Genomic DNA, 6,046 nt, shown 5'->3' on the forward strand with positions numbered 1-6,046 from the left:
CTGATGGGCTGTGTTGAGTACTGACACGGCACTCAACACGTACCATCTCATCCAGTCCTCACTACAGGAGATAGGAATTTTTCTCCCCATAGTTCAGATTTTAAAAGTAGGTGCAGATTGGCTACACAATTTGCCCAAGATCACACAACCAGTTAACAGTGGAGCCAGCACCTGAAACCACTCAGAACAGCCTCCAAATGACAGGAAATGAGTCTCAGAGCTGTCCATGTCTGACCTTGAAATGAGGCCAGGTAGAGTTCTGCTGAATTATTCTTGATCCTCCTGAGACCAGAGGGATGTGGGCTGTTTGGAGCCTCCAGATGTTCCTGCAAGAGGTCATCAGGAGAAAGCTGGGAAGGATCTGGGCAGTAGACTGGACAGTTGGTCATGGCCCTGGCTAACCACAATATTCCCCAAATCTGACTTTTTAGAGTCAAGTGATCCTATGGACAGGTCCACTAGCCCACTGTACTAGGCATTCTTCTCAGGTTGGGGTAGATAGCTACATCTGTGGACTCCACCTGGAACCAGGTTCATAGGTAGGTCCCTCCCCCACAAAAATCTGGGCTTCCCCGTGTGACTTGTTTTGGCCAGTGTCACACAAGGGGAGGTGTCCTAAGCACTTGCCACCAGGACTTGGTATCTTGGAATTTCCCTTTGAAAGCCGGCCACCATGCTGACAAAAGCTCAAGATACACCATGAGATGTTGAGAGGCCACTCTAGGTGGGGGACAGGGGGACAAGAGGCCATCTGGAATGTTCCAATCTCAGCTGAGCCCCCAGCCAAGTTTCCCCAATGCAGCCTCATGCGTGACCTCAGCTGTGTTACTTGGAACAGAAGAACCACTCCACTGAGCCCTGTCAACTCACAGTATTATGAGAAATAACAAATCATTCTGTTAAGAAACTAAGAGTTGGGTCCATCTATGATACTGCTACAGACGCCTGAAATACTGTCCCTGGTTACTGCCCAATGACTCCTAGACACAGTTGGGGTCTGGATCATTTAGAAGCATGCACCTGATCTCATATACACATCTTGACCAAAGCAGATTGCTTATGGGCAATTTAGCACACACCCATTCTTGGCACAAGTATGAGTGCACATCCTCATCCACACACTCACTGGCGGTACCTTAGAGACAGCCCAGCCGTACTGTGGGCATCTCCATTCATCCACAACATTTGCACTCCTCTGCATGTCCACGCTTATACGTGTGTGCAGAAATGTGCATGATCTGTGTACCAAAGCACAAGAGTACATACACACAGGTTGAGGGAGCTGGGGGGAGGGGGTCACACCCACACACACATGCACACAATCACTCATGGCCTGAAACTGTAAGTCTCTGAACTCCTCTAAGAACCTGCAGCCTGCTGAACAGGGTCCCCCAGCGTTTTCATCAGTGTAGCCTCCACACTTGGCTCTGCTCTCTTCTTAATGAGAGAGTTTGTTTTGGCCCCAGTTAACAAGGCTCCCAGGGCCTCCTGGGCAGGCTGGCCCTCCCCCGCACATCTGCAGCCCCTGCTCCTCGACCCCCATCCCCAGCTCTGCAGAGTCACAGCCAGGGAGCTGATTGGCGTGGTTGCGTGGGAAGGAAGTGGGGACTCAGGAAAAGGCATTTCCAAATGTTCGATCTTCAGCTCCAAGCAGGGGCTTCAGACTGAACCCCAAAACACTCTCCCCCGAGACATGGCATGCTACTGTCCTCTAACCTGAGGCAAACTAATTTAATCTCAGAGCCTGTAGAAGGGCAAGATCGAGGGCTTGAGCCCAAGAGAATGCCTGCATTTCTCACCTTATTTCTACCCTGGGACTGGCCTTGGTGCATTCTCTTTGGGATCCCTATCTGGTGCAGGTCAGTACCTCCCAACACCCTGCACAGGGGTACAGCCCTTTCACTGGCTCCCCTTTGTCTTTAGGGGACTATCCTGCTCAGCCCCTGACCACCTCTTCAGCACTTTACACTCCACTCCACTCTTCCCCTTTACACTCCGCATTTCAGCCACAGTGAACCACTGACAACTGCCCCAGTTTCTCCACCATGCTCTTTTTCCACTCCAGGCTTTTGCACAGGCAGCTCCCTCCATTTGGCATGCCCTCTCTACACCCCTTGACCTGACTAAGTATGCTTATCCTTCAGGTCTCATCTCCCAAGCATCCTCTCTATCCTGCTTGGTAGCACTTATCCCTGTTGGCCTCCACCACTAGTCCGCTGTGCTCGCCACTGTGTCCTCAACTCCAGCAGGGCCTGGCACTAGAAAGTGCTCCCTACATTTTTACTGAATGGATGAACGTTTGAGTTAGGAAGGCCCTTATACATCCCAGTTTTCCTTTCCCTTCTTTGCTCATCAATTTCTAAATCTTACATAAGAGGAAGATGCACAGGTTAATATAGCTGGGAGAAAGCAAGAAGTAGAATCCATCCATCCATCCACTCTTCCATTCACCCATTCATTCATTCAGACCACCATTTCTTGGGTATCTACACCGTGCCTAGTGCAGAGCATACAGAGATGAATACAGTCACCCTGCTTTCCAGAAACTCGCAGCCTAGGGGAGGGAACAGACAGACACAGGTCATAGTTAGGACATAGTTTAAGCTACACAAGACAGGCCAGTGGCTCAAATGGGGTAAGTTACTTCACTCGTGTGAGAGTCTAGGCTTCTCTGACAACTCAACTCCACAAAGTCACAAGGGGCCCAGATTCCTTCTGTCTTGTTGCTCACTACATGCAGGAGTTGGAAGCAGAGCCGAGAAACAGGGCTGTGATGCCAGTGACCATAAGGCCTGGGAGAGAAATAAGGAAGAGTCTACGATGCCTGGAGGAGATTCTGGAAGGTCCCCCAGAGCTGGCTTCCTTGGGTGAGGTTTCCCAGTTGGGGCTACTGTGTGGGAGAGTTGGACCTGTTTAAAGGACTAGGCGTGGGGAAGGCAGTGGAGCAGAGAAATCCAAAAGGAAGAACAGATTGGAAAGAAACTAAGCAGGTGCAATCTACAGGACCTGATCCCACCTGACCTGCCTCTTGAGAAATCTGTATGCAGGGCAAGAAGCAACAGTTAGAACTGGACATGGAACAACAGACTGGTTCCAAATAGGAAAAGGAGTACATCAAGGCTGTATATTGTCATCCTGCTTATTTAACTTCTATGCAGAGTACATCATGAGAAACGCTGGACTAGAAGAAACATAAGCTGGAATCAAGATTGCTGGGAGAAATATCAATAACCTAAGATATGCAGATGACACCACCCTTATGGCAGAAAGTGAAGAGGAACTCAAAAGCCTCTTAATGAAAGTGAAAGTGGAGAGTGAAAAGGTTGGCTTAAAGCTCAGCGTTGAAAACGAAGATCATGGCATCCAGTCCCATCACTTCATGGGAAATAGATGGGAAACAGTGGAAACAGTGTGAGATTTTATTTTGGGGGGCTCCAAAATCACTGCAGATGGTGACTGCAGCCATGAAATTAAAAGACGCTTACTCCTTGGAAGAAAAGTTATGACCAACCTAGATAGCATGTTCAAAAATAGAGACATTACTTTGCCGACTAAGGTCCGTCTAGTCAAGGCTATGGTTTTTCCAAGGTCATGTATGGATGTGAGAGTTGGACTGTGAAGAAGACTGAGCGCCAAAGAATTGATGCTTTTGAACTGTGGTGTTGGAGAAGACTCTTGAGAGTCCCTTGGACTGCAAGGAGATCCAACCAGTCCATTCTGAAGGAGATCAACCCTGGGATTTCTTTGGAAGGAATGATGCTGAAGCTGAAACTCCAGTACTTTGGCCACCTCATGCGAAGAGTTGACTCATTGGAAAAGACTCTGATGCTGGGCGGGATTGGAGGCAGGAGGAGAAGGGGACGACCGAGGATGAGATGGCTGGATGGCATCACGGACTCGATGGACGTGAGTCTGAGTGAACTCCGGGAGATGGTGATGAACAGGGAGGCCTGGCGTGCTGCGATTCATGGGGTCGCAAAGAGTCGGACACGACTGAACGACTGAACTGAACTGAACTGAACTGAAAATGGAGTAAACCCCTCTCTGTGGCTCTAGGTTCTTTTGCTTGCAAAAGAAGAAACCCAACTCAAACAGGTTTGAGCAAAAATGAGTCCTGTAACTGAAGAGTGCAGGCACAGATGAGCTTAAGCACAGTTTGATCACTGAGTTTAAATAAAGCCTTCAGAAATTGGCCTCTCTCCACCTCTGCTTGCCTCCTGTGTTGGTTTCATTCTCAGGCAAGATCTTTAAGAACAGAGGGAATATACCCCCTGTGGTTCAGTTCAGTTCAGTCGTTCAGTCATGTCCAGCTCTTTGTGACCCCATGAACTGCAGCACGCCAGGCTTCCCTGTCCATCACCAACTCCCAGAGCTTGCTCAAACACATGTCCATCAAGTTGGTGATGCCATCCAACCATCTCATCCTCTGTCATCACCTTCTCCTCCTGCCTTTAATCTTTCCCAGCATCAGGGTCTTTTTCAATGAGTCAGTTCTTCACATCAAGTGGCCAAAGTATCGGAGTTTCATCTTCAGCATCAGTCCTTCCAATGAATATTCAGGACTGATTTCCTTTAGGATGCGCTTGTTTGATCTCCTTGCAGTCCAAAGGACTCTCAAGAGTCTTCTCCAACACCGGAGTCCAGAAGCATCAATTCTTCGGCACTCAGCTTTCTTTATGGTCCAACTTTCACATCCATACATGACTACTGGAAAAACCATATCTTTGACCAGATGGACCTTTGTCGGCAAAATAATGTCTCTGCTTTCTAATATGCTATCTAGGTTGGTCATAGGACCTTTGTCGGCAAAGTAATGCCTCTGCTTTTTAATGTGCTGTCTAGGTTGCTGTCTAGGTTGGTCAGCCCCCTGTGGTAGCTGATAGTCTTTCAGAAAGCCCTTTGCAAAGAAATAGCATTCCTTTCCCAATCATTCCAGCCTGATTCTCCTTAGTCTGAACTTGGCCACAAGCCCGTCTCAGGCCCAAACCCTGTAGCCAAGGGAGATGGAGATGCTAATTGGTCAGATTAGCTCACATACCCTAGAGACAGGAATGGGGTCAACGCTGCCAGAGCCAAAGGGACTCAGCTTGGCATCATTGGCAGGATTTTAGGGTACAGAAAACGGGTGAAGGATGGACTTCCTGGCAGAGGGAACTACAAGAGCTAATACGTGGAAGCAGAAAAACACAGAAAATACTTTAGGAAGTGAAGCTTGTATGCACAGGGACATTTTTTTCTTAGCTCTCCATTCTGGTACCCAGAGTATCTGTTTTTATCTTGGAGTGTAATAATGACCACAGATTAAACTCAAACTCTTTGTGCTGGCACTGAAAGTCTATCTTCTTGCTCCAAACAAGAAATCCTATTTTCTAGAGAGGTTGATTAACTCCAACATTGACAGAACATTGATCCAACGTTGACAGAGAATTCCCAAGTTTCTCTGACACCAGAGTCCCCCGGGATGCCTCAGGGTTCATACAGGTCATTTCTGAATGCAGGGGTCAGGCTAGGACCCTCCCCCTTCAGCTCCCAATCACAGAGGATGCCCCAGCCCCCAAATCTTTTAGATTTCACTGCCTTGGCATTCCTGAGGGCCCCTAAAGTCTTGAAAGGGAAAACATCAGCTTGTGGAATAAGAAAGGGAAGAAACTACTCTCCTAGTTCCCTTCCTTCGTGTTCCTTACCCTTTCAGGGGTTGGGAGGTTGGGGGATGTGAAGAGGGAACCAAATCTACATTCCTGGATCCCCTGGCATATACCTCTCAGTGCAGAAATTCTTTAGCGCCCCCTGGTGGTCACTAACACTAATGGTTTCTCTCAGGGTTTATTCTGAGCAGCCCAATTGAGACATCCATCACGGGGTAAGGAAACAGGCACACTTACCCCATATCCCATATTAAGGAAATGCTAGAGCTGGAATGGACCCAGAGCTCCTGGCCACCAGTCCTTTCTGCAGCATCACTTTCTATCTGCGGCATCACTTTCTATCCCTGTAGTCCTCCCTAGTGGCTAACTGACCTGGCAGGCAATGATATAACATTTATTAT

The sequence above is a fragment of the Ovis aries genome, chromosome 25 (genome assembly GCF_016772045.2).
Source record: "Ovis aries strain OAR_USU_Benz2616 breed Rambouillet chromosome 25, ARS-UI_Ramb_v3.0, whole genome shotgun sequence".
Classification (NCBI taxonomy): domain Eukaryota; kingdom Metazoa; phylum Chordata; class Mammalia; order Artiodactyla; family Bovidae; genus Ovis; species Ovis aries.